The sequence below is a fragment of the Vicugna pacos genome, unplaced genomic scaffold, assembly GCF_048564905.1.
Source record: "Vicugna pacos unplaced genomic scaffold, VicPac4 SAC-SAT, whole genome shotgun sequence".
Taxonomy (NCBI): Eukaryota; Metazoa; Chordata; class Mammalia; order Artiodactyla; family Camelidae; genus Vicugna; species Vicugna pacos.
Genome location: NW_027328721.1, coordinates 18,288,593 through 18,304,655, shown reverse-complemented (window position 1 = coordinate 18,304,655; position 16,063 = coordinate 18,288,593). Strand labels below are relative to the sequence as shown.

Here is a 16,063-nt window from a genome sequence, read left to right as displayed (position 1 = left end):
TCTTAAAGGTTCTGGAAACTGACCTGTGAACTCAGGTCTTTGGGCAGCAGCAGTATCTCGAACTTACACAGCTTCCCGGACCAAACACCTAAGCCAAGCTCCACAGAGGGCGGCAGCCCCTCCATCACACTGATCCACCCACAGAACTCTGCCCGGTTACCTAGGATCCAACAGCCACAACAAGCCTCGCGGTACACACCAACATTCCACCTGGAATCCAACCGGTAACTGCCATCCCCAATGGCTGCTGCATCTTGTCAGTGTTGGGGGAGGGGCTGCATCCGACCAGAGGTTCCTAAGGTAAATGTGATTCTACCCACTAGCGTCCCATGGGCCTTTCTTCTTCCCTCTTTCCTTTTGTTCAGATCTGTATGCACAGAACCAATGGAGGGAAGTGGGTCCCTTTTTAGTTGATGGTTTCACACGTCTTTAAACTTTCTAACAGTTCACAGTACACAGAGACCCTCTAAAGGAGACTTATGTTCCTATAATATCCGTACACCCGGAATACATATGCGTCGCCTGATTTCTGCTGAAACACCCGCACTCTCAGGACATGGATCCATTTGTTTCATGGGGGCTGAAGTTCCAAGAAATGAAACCAACCCCAATGTGCACTTTACTGTCTGTCTCTTTTGCTCTTAGTACACTTTGGCAGATCTACGTGCCTTTGTTATAGGCTTCTTACATTTCTTCTCTACGTAGCGTAGAATATGGCATTCCTTCATCCTGTTGGAAGACATACAAGTCTACATCACGGACTAGGAATCCATTTGATTCCAAATCGGCATTTGGGTTAGGTCACGATATGCTCTTATGAATCAATATTTACGAATATGAATGCACGCCTCTGATTTCCGAAGACAAGTGTGCTGAGTACATGCAAGCCGCGATACTGGGTCGATGCGTGCTGAATGATCCTTGACATCACCTTGAGTATTTTCTTTTGAATAATCATGATTCCCTTGGTATATGTCAGCCAACCGTACCCTTTTGGTGCTTGTTTGTTGGTTTGATTCTTTGTTGGTCTGCTTCTTGCTTGTTTTGCAAACACGTCAGGCCATGCATCTCTCCTTTCGCTTCAAACAGAGAGTCCAATAAGCTGATTCACTTAAGAGAGTGCTTCCAATCACCTATGATTTCCTGCTTCCCTCTCCCATCTTTAGCGTTTTGATGTCCTCCTTGCCTTCTTCTTGTTTCTTCTTTGCCACTCGTGCTCTTCTTGCATTTCCAATAATGGTTTTCTTCTTTCCATTTCATCTTGCTGCTTTTCTATTCAGGGGAGTATTCTCAACCTTCCTTTTAGAAGAAGTTTTGAACTGCTGAATTCTTTTAAGATTTGCCGGTCTGTGGAATTCCCTAGCTCTGCCGTTATTAGAAATGGTGGTCATGGGGCATAGGCTACCCTAGGTGGCAGCATTTGGCCATTCAGGATATGGTCTGTGTCCTGGCACTCCTCCCTGTCCTGCAATATTGCTGCCGAGATATCAGCTGAAACCCCTCTGGAGGTTCCCTTGTGACTATGTTGTTTCCTCCAGGTGCATTTTAAATCACTGGGATATTCGTGAACTTTGTTGATTTGAATCATACAGCTGCTGGTAGGTCTATTGGGGTTCCACCTCCTTTGGATGCTGTGTAATTCCTGAATTCGCATAGGTGATTCTTTCTTGGCTTTCAGCAAGTTTCAGTCTGATTTTTCTACAGATACATTTTCAGACATTTTTTGTTTCTTTATCTCTTGCTTTTCCATCTGGGACTCTTATGAACTCTAGTCTTTCATGCCCTGTCTTAACCCAGGAATCAACAGCAATGTTTCATTGGTTTGCACTTGCTTTCCTATGTCTGCTTCTGACCGAGGGATTTCTGTTCCCCTGTCTTCACAGTCATTCACGCGTCTCTCTGCATTATCTAGTCTGCTAAGGACTGAATTTTAGCCCTGATATTATCACATCCATTGAGTTTTCTGATATTTTTTGGCTCGTCTTTAGACTTTCTCTTCCCCTTTTCTGATATTCTGCCTTTTGTGATTCTGAGACAATGTTGTTCTTCAGGGTTTTCCAGACCTCCATTTTCAACACTTGGTCTGGAGAGCGTTTTGCAGTCTAGTTGTTAGAAAGCTTATCTTCTGGGCCTTCAATATCTTTGGAACTGAAAATGGTACTTCCTGTTTCTTTTACTGTACTTCTTCATCTCTACTGGTCAGGTAATATCAGGTATCTAATGTAGACTTCTAGGGCTTTGTTAAGTGAAAATTTTAGACTCTTGTCTCTACGCAATTCCATGGGATTTCTGTGAGGACAACTTCTCCTAGACATTGATGCCATATCCTGTTCCTGTGTGTGTTGTCTGGTATATCTCCAATTGCTGGTGTTGCATTTGTTGTGATGAACATCCCATACTATTTCGATTAGCAAAACTTCATTTTGATTACGCATATCTCACAATTCTGAAAGTGCGCAGGACACTTCCTCTTGTGGAAATGAGGCTTCTAAAGGTTCTCAGCTCTGCATTCTGCTCTATGTCATTTTGGAGTGTTTAAAAAAAAGCAAACTGAGAGTGCGCTTGTGCTTTGAAGTGCCACGGGAATGTCCCAATGAAAGCAGTTCTTCCCAGAGCTTCTCTGTCTACTGAAACACCAGTGGAAGCTCATCCATGGATGTCACACATCAGGGCCTGCTGGAATGATCCCGCAGACCTACCTTGGTGTCCTCGGTGCCGTCCCGTGCCGGTGCCATCCAAAATGTAGCATCCGCTTTTGGGAGATAGTGCTGAAGGAAATGCTTCCTCTTCTCACGCTGTGGACTTGGACCACTCTTCCTTGTCCTCTCATCCTTGTGGCACGGGTGCACGAAGGCAACCACAGAGCTGTTGCGCATCCTGTGCCTCAAACCAAACCATAATCCCAGCCCAGGTTATGAATGTAGCAGATCCTAAGGCTTTTCATTCTGATTTCAAACCCAAGGCCCCCTGGATCCCTCAGACCAGATGCACGATAGCTCTGATTCAGCCCCACACGTGCTCTATTGGCAAAATGCCCAATTGGTCCCTGGTCCTGCAGATGCACTGGGTGTGGCCATGGGACATATCGGTAATCTCAACCGCGCGACCAGTGTGGTTGCTTTATCATTGGTACACAGTTCGGTTTGCTCTCTTGATTCGACCCACCACATCCCACAATGCACTCCAGATCCCTGAGACTCAGCGTGTGCCATCATCCGAAGCCCTATCCCTCACTGACCGTTGCCTCTGCTACCTCAAATTTGGCAGCTCGGATCTTGGTCTCAGAATCAACTGTGGGGATATTTTGCGCTGGTTTCTTTGAGTTCTGTCAGCCAAGCATCTGCTGTGCACTCTTGTAAATCTCAGCACATCACCTTCAATCCCATGTCTCCTGTCCGCTTGAGAGTGTGCGTCCAAGGCAAACAGAGTTTCACCCTTGTTGCTCCACCACCAGGGGTCAGACCCTGCACTGGTTTCCATTCCCTGCTTTGCCTTCTCCTGCTTCCAGGTGTCCTGAGGCCTCATCCTGTCTTTGGAAGTAACAGACCTCTCTTCGGCAAGTGTCCTGTGCCAAGGGCTGGGTGAGTGGATGTTTCCATTGCTCTGTACATGGGAGCGAGTGAGTGCAGGTTGCACTTCTTCTCTGCCAACTGGGCATCGATGAATCAACACTATCCAGATACATTTCACAGAAATGTGATATTTGCTTAGCTCTTTGTTCCTATACAGCCGTGGTGGGAGGGATTGTCCGAAGACACCTGTTTTGACAGTGTGTTGATATCTCATTTGCAGTCTTTAAGAAGTTTAACAGAATTCATTTACATGTTTTGGGAGTTATACGAAAATGAAGTTATTTTTTGAAACACACTGTATCGACCTAGAAGCCAGACTTGTCAATTTTGGTAACATTTTGTCAGCTCTACGGAAAACCTAGACAGAAAGAATGCAAATTTCTAGTCCAAACTGCTAAAGGGGTCATGTCAACTCTTTCCTTTTGAAGCCTCCGAAACCAACAGGAACCATGAAATAACTATTGGAAAGATGAACTAACCCCCAACCTTGGATACACTTGTGCATGTGGTGCCCTTTACTCCCAATGACACCTACTGGCCAATGTTGGCATTTCAAGGGGTAACATCCCTCTCTAGGAAAATACAAGAGGAAACAAACCAAATATATACATTTAGGTTTGAATCCAAAAGCACCTAGAGGCATTATAGCTAGGTGAACCCTGCTGCAGTTATGCTAGTCTATTGAGAACCAGGTGTTCTTCTATCAGTGATGAGAACGCTTAATCATCCGATCATGTTGGGTAAAGCCATTTAACGCAACCAAGTCTGCACCCCCATGATATAGTGCCCCCGGGGGCTTGACTCCATTGAAAGACGATCCACAGAAGCTGTGTCTTTAATGTCATTGGCGACTTTTACAGTACAGTTCACTTTCTGACATGTACTATTTACCTATACTGTCTTGAAAAACTGAGGCCTAATACAGATTCAAGTTCAGTCAAAGATTCCCCTCACTTACCACACTCCCTTCACCCCAGGGAAGACATAAACACCACATTTGCTGAATCTAGCGGAAGGCCATCGTTTCTAGGTGTGAGCTAAGTATTCAATTCCTATCGATTTCAGCCGAGACTATTTGACCTTTAAGGAGTTCACTGTTGTTCACAGAGTGTGAAGCTGGAGGAACTCTGATTCTAGGAGGGGCTTGCTCTTCTCGTAATGGCTTCATTGCAGCTCAGGTACTGATCCTTCCAAATGGATGCCTGAGTGGAGGGGAGGGAAGGGCAAGTGCTTGCTAGCTAGGCCCAAACCTGGGAAAAGGCTTACCTGGGCTTGGTGAATTCTGGTCTGAATGGCTAGGGAATGCCCCTTGGGACGTGTGGATTCTCACGACCTCTTCCAAGAACAGGAGCGTTTTGATCATCTCTGCCATCTCTTCTCTTGCAGATGTCAGAGACCTTGGACCCGTTCTTGGAGAAGAGAATTGAGGAACTTCCTCAAGTCCACGTTGGCACTCCGTATGTTTCTGCCAGTATCAGCGAGGATCAATATGTCTCATGAATGTCTTTTGAGCCTGGTATCCTCTACAGCTGTCTCCACGCCAGTATTCTCCATTGTAGCAGAACATCTCTCATCCATGTGTTCGCATCTCTCCTCAATCCGTGCAGCCAGCTTTTCGCCCAGCTTCTCTTCGTGTCTCCCCTAAAGTCGACTTCACCAGGACTGGGCAAGTCTGAAAGTACCTCGGAGCCTCACCAGTAAGCTGATGACAGGCAGATCTTCCACTGTCTGCTCTTAAAGGTTCTGGAAACTGACCTGTGAACTCAGGTCTTTGGGCAGCAGCAGTATCTCGAACTTACACAGCTTCCCGGACCAAACACCTAAGCCAAGCTCCACAGAGGGCGGCAGCCCCTCCATCACACTGATCCACCCACAGAACTCTGCCCGGTTACCTAGGATCCAACAGCCACAACAAGCCTCGCGGTACACACCAACATTCCACCTGGAATCCAACCGGTAACTGCCATCCCCAATGGCTGCTGCATCTTGTCAGTGTTGGGGGAGGGGCTGCATCCGACCAGAGGTTCCTAAGGTAAATGTGATTCTACCCACTAGCGTCCCATGGGCCTTTCTTCTTCCCTCTTTCCTTTTGTTCAGATCTGTATGCACAGAACCAATGGAGGGAAGTGGGTCCCTTTTTAGTTGATGGTTTCACACGTCTTTAAACTTTCTAACAGTTCACAGTACACAGAGACCCTCTAAAGGAGACTTATGTTCCTATAATATCCGTACACCCGGAATACATATGCGTCGCCTGATTTCTGCTGAAACACCCGCACTCTCAGGACATGGATCCATTTGTTTCATGGGGGCTGAAGTTCCAAGAAATGAAACCAACCCCAATGTGCACTTTACTGTCTGTCTCTTTTGCTCTTAGTACACTTTGGCAGATCTACGTGCCTTTGTTATAGGCTTCTTACATTTCTCCTCTACGTAGCGTAGAATATGGCATTCCTTCATCCTGTTGGAAGACATACAAGTCTACATCACGGACTAGGAATCCATTTGATTCCAAATCGGCATTTGGGTTAGGTCACGATATGCTCTTATGAATCAATATTTACGAATATGAATGCACGCCTCTGATTTCCGAAGACAAGTGTGCTGAGTACATGCAAGCCGCGATACTGGGTCGATGCGTGCTGAATGATCCTTGACATCACCTTGAGTATTTTCTTTTGAATAATCATGATTCCCTTGGTATATGTCAGCCAACCGTACCCTTTTGGTGCTTGTTTGTTGGTTTGATTCTTTGTTGGTCTGCTTCTTGCTTGTTTTGCAAACACGTCAGGCCATGCATCTCTCCTTTCGCTTCAAACAGAGAGTCCAATAAGCTGATTCACTTAAGAGAGTGCTTCCAATCACCTATGATTTCCTGCTTCCCTCTCCCATCTTTAGCGTTTTGATGTCCTCCTTGCCTTCTTCTTGTTTCTTCTTTGCCACTCGTGCTCTTCTTGCATTTCCAATAATGGTTTTCTTCTTTCCATTTCATCTTGCTGCTTTTCTATTCAGGGGAGTATTCTCAACCTTCCTTTTAGAAGAAGTTTTGAACTGCTGAATTCTTTTAAGATTTGCCGGTCTGTGGAATTCCCTAGCTCTGCCGTTATTAGAAATGGTGGTCATGGGGCATAGGCTACCCTAGGTGGCAGCATTTGGCCATTCAGGATATGGTCTGTGTCCTGGCACTCCTCCCTGTCCTGCAATATTGCTGCCGAGATATCAGCTGAAACCCCTCTGGAGGTTCCCTTGTGACTATGTTGTTTCCTCCAGGTGCATTTTAAATCACTGGGATATTCGTGAACTTTGTTGATTTGAATCATACAGCTGCTGGTAGGTCTATTGGGGTTCCACCTCCTTTGGATGCTGTGTAATTCCTGAATTCGCATAGATGATTCTTTCTTGGCTTTCAGCAAGTTTCAGTCTGATTTTTCTACAGATACATTTTCAGACATTTTTTGTTTCTTTATCTCTTGCTTTTCCATCTGGGACTCTTATGAACTCTAGTCTTTCATGCCCTGTCTTAACCCAGGAATCAACAGCAATGTTTCATTGGTTTGCACTTGCTTTCCTATGTCTGCTTCTGACCGAGGGATTTCTGTTCCCCTGTCTTCACAGTCATTCACGCGTCTCTCTGCATTATCTAGTCTGCTAAGGACTGAATTTTAGCCCTGATATTATCACATCCATTGAGTTTTCTGATATTTTTTGGCTCGTCTTTAGACTTTCTCTTCCCCTTTTCTGATATTCTGCCTTTTGTGATTCTGAGACAATGTTGTTCTTCAGGGTTTTCCAGACCTCCATTTTCAACACTTGGTCTGGAGAGCGTTTTGCAGTCTAGTTGTTAGAAAGCTTATCTTCTGGGCCTTCAATATCTTTGGAACTGAAAATGGTACTTCCTGTTTCTTTTACTGTACTTCTTCATCTCTACTGGTCAGGTAATATCAGGTATCTAATGTAGACTTCTAGGGCTTTGTTAAGTGAAAATTTTAGACTCTTGTCTCTACGCAATTCCATGGGATTTCTGTGAGGACAACTTCTCCTAGACATTGATGCCATATCCTGTTCCTGTGTGTGTTGTCTGGTATATCTCCAATTGCTGGTGTTGCATTTGTTGTGATGAACATCCCATACTATTTCGATTAGCAAAACTTCATTTTGATTACGCATATCTCACAATTCTGAAAGTGCGCAGGACACTTCCTCTTGTGGAAATGAGGCTTCTAAAGGTTCTCAGCTCTGCATTCTGCTCTATGTCATTTTGGAGTGTTTAAAAAAAAGCAAACTGAGAGTGCGCTTGTGCTTTGAAGTGCCACGGGAATGTCCCAATGAAAGCAGTTCTTCCCAGAGCTTCTCTGTCTACTGAAACACCAGTGGAAGCTCATCCATGGATGTCACACATCAGGGCCTGCTGGAATGATCCCGCAGACCTACCTTGGTGTCCTCGGTGCCGTCCCGTGCCGGTGCCATCCAAAATGTAGCATCCGCTTTTGGGAGATAGTGCTGAAGGAAATGCTTCCTCTTCTCACGCTGTGGACTTGGACCACTCTTCCTTGTCCTCTCATCCTTGTGGCACGGGTGCACGAAGGCAACCACAGAGCTGTTGCGCATCCTGTGCCTCAAACCAAACCATAATCCCAGCCCAGGTTATGAATGTAGCAGATCCTAAGGCTTTTCATTCTGATTTCAAACCCAAGGCCCCCTGGATCCCTCAGACCAGATGCACGATAGCTCTGATTCAGCCCCACACGTGCTCTATTGGCAAAATGCCCAATTGGTCCCTGGTCCTGCAGATGCACTGGGTGTGGCCATGGGACATATCAGTAATCTCAACCGCGCGACCAGTGTGGTTGCTTTATCATTGGTACACAGTTCGGTTTGCTCTCTTGATTCGACCCACCACATCCCACAATGCACTCCAGATCCCTGAGACTCAGCGTGTGCCATCATCCAAAGCCCTATCCCTCACTGACCGTTGCCTCTGCTACCTCAAATTTGGCAGCTCGGATCTTGGTCTCAGAATCAACTGTGGGGATATTTTGCGCTGGTTTCTTTGAGTTCTGTCAGCCAAGCATCTGCTGTGCACTCTTGTAAATCTCAGCACATCACCTTCAATCCCATGTCTCCTGTCCGCTTGAGAGTGTGCGTCCAAGGCAAACAGAGTTTCACCCTTGTTGCTCCACCACCAGGGGTCAGACCCTGCACTGGTTTCCATTCCCTGCTTTGCCTTCTCCTGCTTCCAGGTGTCCTGAGGCCTCATCCTGTCTTTGGAAGTAACAGACCTCTCTTCGGCAAGTGTCCTGTGCCAAGGGCTGGGTGAGTGGATGTTTCCATTGCTCTGTACATGGGAGCGAGTGAGTGCAGGTTGCACTTCTTCTCTGCCAACTGGGCATCGATGAATCAACACTATCCAGATACATTTCACAGAAATGTGATATTTGCTTAGCTCTTTGTTCCTATACAGCCGTGGTGGGAGGGATTGTCCGAAGACACCTGTTTTGACAGTGTGTTGATATCTCATTTGCAGTCTTTAAGAAGTTTAACAGAATTCATTTACATGTTTTGGGAGTTATACGAAAATGAAGTTATTTTTTGAAACACACTGTATCGACCTAGAAGCCAGACTTGTCAATTTTGGTAACATTTTGTCAGCTCTACGGAAAACCTAGACAGAAAGAATGCAAATTTCTAGTCCAAACTGCTAAAGGGGTCATGTCAACTCTTTCCTTTTGAAGCCTCCGAAACCAACAGGAACCATGAAATAACTATTGGAAAGATGAAATAACCCCCAACCTTGGATACACTTGTGCATGTGGTGCCCTTTACTCCCAATGACACCTACTGGCCAATGTTGGCATTTCAAGGGGTAACATCCCTCTCTAGGAAAATACAAGAGGAAACAAACCAAATATATACATTTAGGTTTGAATCCAAAAGCACCTAGAGGCATTATAGCTAGGACAAGCCTGCTGCAGTTATGCTAGTCTATTGAGAACCAGGTGTTCTTCTATCAGTGATGAGAACGCTTAATCATCCGATCATGTTGGGTAAAGCCATTTAACGCAACCAAGTCTGCACCCCCATGATATAGTGCCCCCGGGGGCTTGACTCCATTGAAAGACGATCCACAGAAGCTGTGTCTTTAATGTCATTGGCGACTTTTACAGTACAGTTCACTTTCTGACATGTACTATTTACCTATACTGTCTTGAAAAACTGAGGCCTAATACAGATTCAAGTTCAGTCAAAGATTCCCCTCACTTACCACACTCCCTTCACCCCAGGGAAGACATAAACACCACATTTGCTGAATCTAGCGGAAGGCCATCGTTTCTAGGTGTGAGCTAAGTATTCAATTCCTATCGATTTCAGCCGAGACTATTTGACCTTTAAGGAGTTCACTGTTGTTCACAGAGTGTGAAGCTGGAGGAACTCTGATTCTAGGAGGGGCTTGCTCTTCTCGTAATGGCTTCATTGCAGCTCAGGTACTGATCCTTCCAAATGGATGCCTGAGTGGAGGGGAGGGAAGGGCAAGTGCTTGCTAGCTAGGCCCAAACCTGGGGAAAGGCTTACCTGGGCTTGGTGAATTCTGGTCTGAATGGCTAGGGAATGCCCCTTGGGACGTGTGGATTCTCACGACCTCTTCCAAGAACAGGAGCGTTTTGATCATCTCTGCCATCTCTTCTCTTGCAGATGTCAGAGACCTTGGACCCGTTCTTGGAGAAGAGAATTGAGGAACTTCCTCAAGTCCACGTTGGCACTCCGTATGTTTCTGCCAGTATCAGCGAGGATCAATATGTCTCATGAATGTCTTTTGAGCCTGGTATCCTCTACAGCTGTCTCCACGCCAGTATTCTCCATTGTAGCAGAACATCTCTCATCCATGTGTTCGCATCTCTCCTCAATCCGTGCAGCCAGCTTTTCGCCCAGCTTCTCTTCGTGTCTCCCCTAAAGTCGACTTCACCAGGACTGGGCAAGTCTGAAAGTACCTCGGAGCCTCACCAGTAAGCTGATGACAGGCAGATCTTCCACTGTCTGCTCTTAAAGGTTCTGGAAACTGACCTGTGAACTCAGGTCTTTGGGCAGCAGCAGTATCTCGAACTTACACAGCTTCCCGGAGCAAACACCTAAGCCAAGCTCCACAGAGGGCGGCAGCCCCTCCATCACACTGATCCACCCACAGAACTCTGCCCGGTTACCTAGGATCCAACAGCCACAACAAGCCTCGCGGTACACACCAACATTCCACCTGGAATCCAACCGGTAACTGCCATCCCCAATGGCTGCTGCATCTTGTCAGTGTTGGGGGAGGGGCTGCATCCGACCAGAGGTTCCTAAGGTAAATGTGATTCTACCCACTAGCGTCCCATGGGCCTTTCTTCTTCCCTCTTTCCTTTTGTTCAGATCTGTATGCACAGAACCAATGGAGGGAAGTGGGTCCCTTTTTAGTTGATGGTTTCACACGTCTTTAAACTTTCTAACAGTTCACAGTACACAGAGACCCTCTAAAGGAGACTTATGTTCCTATAATATCCGTACACCCGGAATACATATGCGTCGCCTGATTTCTGCTGAAACACCCGCACTCTCAGGACATGGATCCATTTGTTTCATGGGGGCTGAAGTTCCAAGAAATGAAACCAACCCCAATGTGCACTTTACTGTCTGTCTCTTTTGCTCTTAGTACACTTTGGCAGATCTACGTGCCTTTGTTATAGGCTTCTTACATTTCTTCTCTACGTAGCGTAGAATATGGCATTCCTTCATCCTGTTGGAAGACATACAAGTCTACATCACGGACTAGGAATCCATTTGATTCCAAATCGGCATTTGGGTTAGGTCACGATATGCTCTTATGAATCAATATTTACGAATATGAATGCACGCCTCTGATTTCCGAAGACAAGTGTGCTGAGTACATGCAAGCCGCGATACTGGGTCGATGCGTGCTGAATGATCCTTGACATCACCTTGAGTATTTTCTTTTGAATAATCATGATTCCCTTGGTATATGTCAGCCAACCGTACCCTTTTGGTGCTTGTTTGTTGGTTTGATTCTTTGTTGGTCTGCTTCTTGCTTGTTTTGCAAACACGTCAGGCCATGCATCTCTCCTTTCACTTCAAACAGAGAGTCCAATAAGCTGATTCACTTAAGAGAGTGCTTCCAATCACCTATGATTTCCTGCTTCCCTCTCCCATCTTTAGCGTTTTGATGTCCTCCTTGCCTTCTTCTTGTTTCTTCTTTGCCACTCATGCTCTTCTTGCATTTCCAATAATGGTTTTCTTCTTTCCATTTCATCTTGCTGCTTTTCTATTCAGGGGAGTATTCTCAACCTTCCTTTTAGAAGAAGTTTTGAACTGCTGAATTCTTTTAAGATTTGCCGGTCTGTGGAATTCCCTAGCTCTGCCGTTATTAGAAATGGTGGTCATGGGGCATAGGCTACCCTAGGTGGCAGCATTTGGCCATTCAGGATATGGTCTGTGTCCTGGCACTCCTCCCTGTCCTGCAATATTGCTGCCGAGATATCAGCTGAAACCCCTCTGGAGGTTCCCTTGTGACTATGTTGTTTCCTCCAGGTGCATTTTAAATCACTGGGATATTCGTGAACTTTGTTGATTTGAATCATACAGCTGCTGGTAGGTCTATTGGGGTTCCACCTCCTTTGGATGCTGTGTAATTCCTGAATTCGCATAGATGATTCTTTCTTGGCTTTCAGCAAGTTTCAGTCTGATTTTTCTACAGATACATTTTCAGACATTTTTTGTTTCTTTATCTCTTGCTTTTCCATCTGGGACTCTTATGAACTCTAGTCTTTCATGCCCTGTCTTAACCCAGGAATCAACAGCAATGTTTCATTGGTTTGCACTTGCTTTCCTATGTCTGCTTCTGACCGAGGGATTTCTGTTCCCCTGTCTTCACAGTCATTCACGCGTCTCTCTGCATTATCTAGTCTGCTAAGGACTGAATTTTAGCCCTGATATTATCACATCCATTGAGTTTTCTGATATTTTTTGGCTCGTCTTTAGACTTTCTCTTCCCCTTTTCTGATATTCTGCCTTTTGTGATTCTGAGACAATGTTGTTCTTCAGGGTTTTCCAGACCTCCATTTTCAACACTTGGTCTGGAGAGCGTTTTGCAGTCTAGTTGTTAGAAAGCTTATCTTCTGGGCCTTCAATATCTTTGGAACTGAAAATGGTACTTCCTGTTTCTTTTACTGTACTTCTTCATCTCTACTGGTCAGGTAATATCAGGTATCTAATGTAGACTTCTAGGGCTTTGTTAAGTGAAAATTTTAGACTCTTGTCTCTACGCAATTCCATGGGATTTCTGTGAGGACAACTTCTCCTAGACATTGATGCCATATCCTGTTCCTGTGTGTGTTGTCTGGTATATCTCCAATTGCTGGTGTTGCATTTGTTGTGATGAACATCCCATACTATTTCGATTAGCAAAACTTCATTTTGATTACGCATATCTCACAATTCTGAAAGTGCGCAGGACACTTCCTCTTGTGGAAATGAGGCTTCTAAAGGTTCTCAGCTCTGCATTCTGCTCTATGTCATTTTGGAGTGTTTAAAAAAAAGCAAACTGAGAGTGCGCTTGTGCTTTGAAGTGCCACGGGAATGTCCCAATGAAAGCAGTTCTTCCCAGAGCTTCTCTGTCTACTGAAACACCAGTGGAAGCTCATCCATGGATGTCACACATCAGGGCCTGCTGGAATGATCCCGCAGACCTACCTTGGTGTCCTCGGTGCCGTCCCGTGCCGGTGCCATCCAAAATGTAGCATCCGCTTTTGGGAGATAGTGCTGAAGGAAATGCTTCCTCTTCTCACGCTGTGGACTTGGACCACTCTTCCTTGTCCTCTCATCCTTGTGGCACGGGTGCACGAAGGCAACCACAGAGCTGTTGCGCATCCTGTGCCTCAAACCAAACCATAATCCCAGCCCAGGTTATGAATGTAGCAGATCCTAAGGCTTTTCATTCTGATTTCAAACCCAAGGCCCCCTGGATCCCTCAGACCAGATGCACGATAGCTCTGATTCAGCCCCACACGTGCTCTATTGGCAAAATGCCCAATTGGTCCCTGGTCCTGCAGATGCACTGGGTGTGGCCATGGGACATATCGGTAATCTCAACCGCGCGACCAGTGTGGTTGCTTTATCATTGGTACACAGTTCGGTTTGCTCTCTTGATTCGACCCACCACATCCCACAATGCACTCCAGATCCCTGAGACTCAGCGTGTGCCATCATCCGAAGCCCTATCCCTCACTGACCGTTGCCTCTGCTACCTCAAATTTGGCAGCTCGGATCTTGGTCTCAGAATCAACTGTGGGGATATTTTGCGCTGGTTTCTTTGAGTTCTGTCAGCCAAGCATCTGCTGTGCACTCTTGTAAATCTCAGCACATCACCTTCAATCCCATGTCTCCTGTCCGCTTGAGAGTGTGCGTCCAAGGCAAACAGAGTTTCACCCTTGTTGCTCCACCACCAGGGGTCAGACCCTGCACTGGTTTCCATTCCCTGCTTTGCCTTCTCCTGCTTCCAGGTGTCCTGAGGCCTCATCCTGTCTTTGGAAGTAACAGACCTCTCTTCGGCAAGTGTCCTGTGCCAAGGGCTGGGTGAGTGGATGTTTCCATTGCTCTGTACATGGGAGCGAGTGAGTGCAGGTTGCACTTCTTCTCTGCCAACTGGGCATCGATGAATCAACACTATCCAGATACATTTCACAGAAATGTGATATTTGCTTAGCTCTTTGTTCCTATACAGCCGTGGTGGGAGGGATTGTCCGAAGACACCTGTTTTGACAGTGTGTTGATATCTCATTTGCAGTCTTTAAGAAGTTTAACAGAATTCATTTACATGTTTTGGGAGTTATACGAAAATGAAGTTATTTTTTGAAACACACTGTATCGACCTAGAAGCCAGACTTGTCAATTTTGGTAACATTTTGTCAGCTCTACGGAAAACCTAGACAGAAAGAATGCAAATTTCTAGTCCAAACTGCTAAAGGGGTCATGTCAACTCTTTCCTTTTGAAGCCTCCGAAACCAACAGGAACCATGAAATAACTATTGGAAAGATGAAATAACCCCCAACCTTGGATACACTTGTGCATGTGGTGCCCTTTACTCCCAATGACACCTACTGGCCAATGTTGGCATTTCAAGGGGTAACATCCCTCTCTAGGAAAATACAAGAGGAAACAAACCAAATATATACATTTAGGTTTGAATCCAAAAGCACCTAGAGGCATTATAGCTAGGACAAGCCTGCTGCAGTTATGCTAGTCTATTGAGAACCAGGTGTTCTTCTATCAGTGATGAGAACGCTTAATCATCCGATCATGTTGGGTAAAGCCATTTAACGCAACCAAGTCTGCACCCCCATGATATAGTGCCCCCGGGGGCTTGACTCCATTGAAAGACGATCCACAGAAGCTGTGTCTTTAATGTCATTGGCGACTTTTACAGTACAGTTCACTTTCTGACATGTACTATTTACCTATACTGTCTTGAAAAACTGAGGCCTAATACAGATTCAAGTTCAGTCAAAGATTCCCCTCACTTACCACACTCCCTTCACCCCAGGGAAGACATAAACACCACATTTGCTGAATCTAGCGGAAGGCCATCGTTTCTAGGTGTGAGCTAAGTATTCAATTCCTATCGATTTCAGCCGAGACTATTTGACCTTTAAGGAGTTCACTGTTGTTCACAGAGTGTGAAGCTGGAGGAACTCTGATTCTAGGAGGGGCTTGCTCTTCTCGTAATGGCTTCATTGCAGCTCAGGTACTGATCCTTCCAAATGGATGCCTGAGTGGAGGGGAGGGAAGGGCAAGTGCTTGCTAGCTAGGCCCAAACCTGGGAAAAGGCTTACCTGGGCTTGGTGAATTCTGGTCTGAATGGCTAGGGAATGCCCCTTGGGACGTGTGGATTCTCACGACCTCTTCCAAGAACAGGAGCGTTTTGATCATCTCTGCCATCTCTTCTCTTGCAGATGTCAGAGACCTTGGACCCGTTCTTGGAGAAGAGAATTGAGGAACTTCCTCAAGTCCACGTTGGCACTCCGTATGTTTCTGCCAGTATCAGCGAGGATCAATATGTCTCATGAATGTCTTTTGAGCCTGGTATCCTCTACAGCTGTCTCCACGCCAGTATTCTCCATTGTAGCAGAACATCTCTCATCCATGTGTTCGCATCTCTCCTCAATCCGTGCAGCCAGCTTTTCGCCCAGCTTCTCTTCGTGTCTCCCCTAAAGTCGACTTCACCAGGACTGGGCAAGTCTGAAAGTACCTCGGAGCCTCACCAGTAAGCTGATGACAGGCAGATCTTCCACTGTCTGCTCTTAAAGGTTCTGGAAACTGACCTGTGAACTCAGGTCTTTGGGCAGCAGCAGTATCTCGAACTTACACAGCTTCCCGGACCAAACACCTAAGCCAAGCTCCACAGAGGGCGGCAGCCCCTCCATCACACTGATCCACCCACAGAACTCTG

The 16,063-nt window shown here is 46.0% G+C and overlaps 3 long non-coding RNA genes across 3 annotated transcripts; all 3 read left to right on the top strand.

Moving 5' to 3' along the window:
• The first annotated feature begins 187 nt into the window (after window positions 1-187).
• Window positions 188-5,162, top strand: LOC140692121 (uncharacterized). The gene is made up of 3 exons (XR_012067675.1): window positions 188-300; window positions 3,509-3,581; window positions 4,959-5,162. It is a non-coding gene; the product is annotated as an uncharacterized lncRNA (long non-coding RNA).
• A 329-nt stretch (window positions 5,163-5,491) lies between these two features.
• Window positions 5,492-10,466, top strand: LOC140692119 (uncharacterized). The gene is made up of 3 exons (XR_012067673.1): window positions 5,492-5,604; window positions 8,813-8,885; window positions 10,263-10,466. It is a non-coding gene; the product is annotated as an uncharacterized lncRNA (long non-coding RNA).
• Window positions 10,467-10,795: 329 nt separating this feature from the next.
• Window positions 10,796-15,769, top strand: LOC140692120 (uncharacterized). Its single transcript, XR_012067674.1, has 3 exons — window positions 10,796-10,908; window positions 14,117-14,189; window positions 15,567-15,769. It is a non-coding gene; the product is annotated as an uncharacterized lncRNA (long non-coding RNA).
• The last annotated feature ends 294 nt before the right edge of the window (window positions 15,770-16,063 follow it).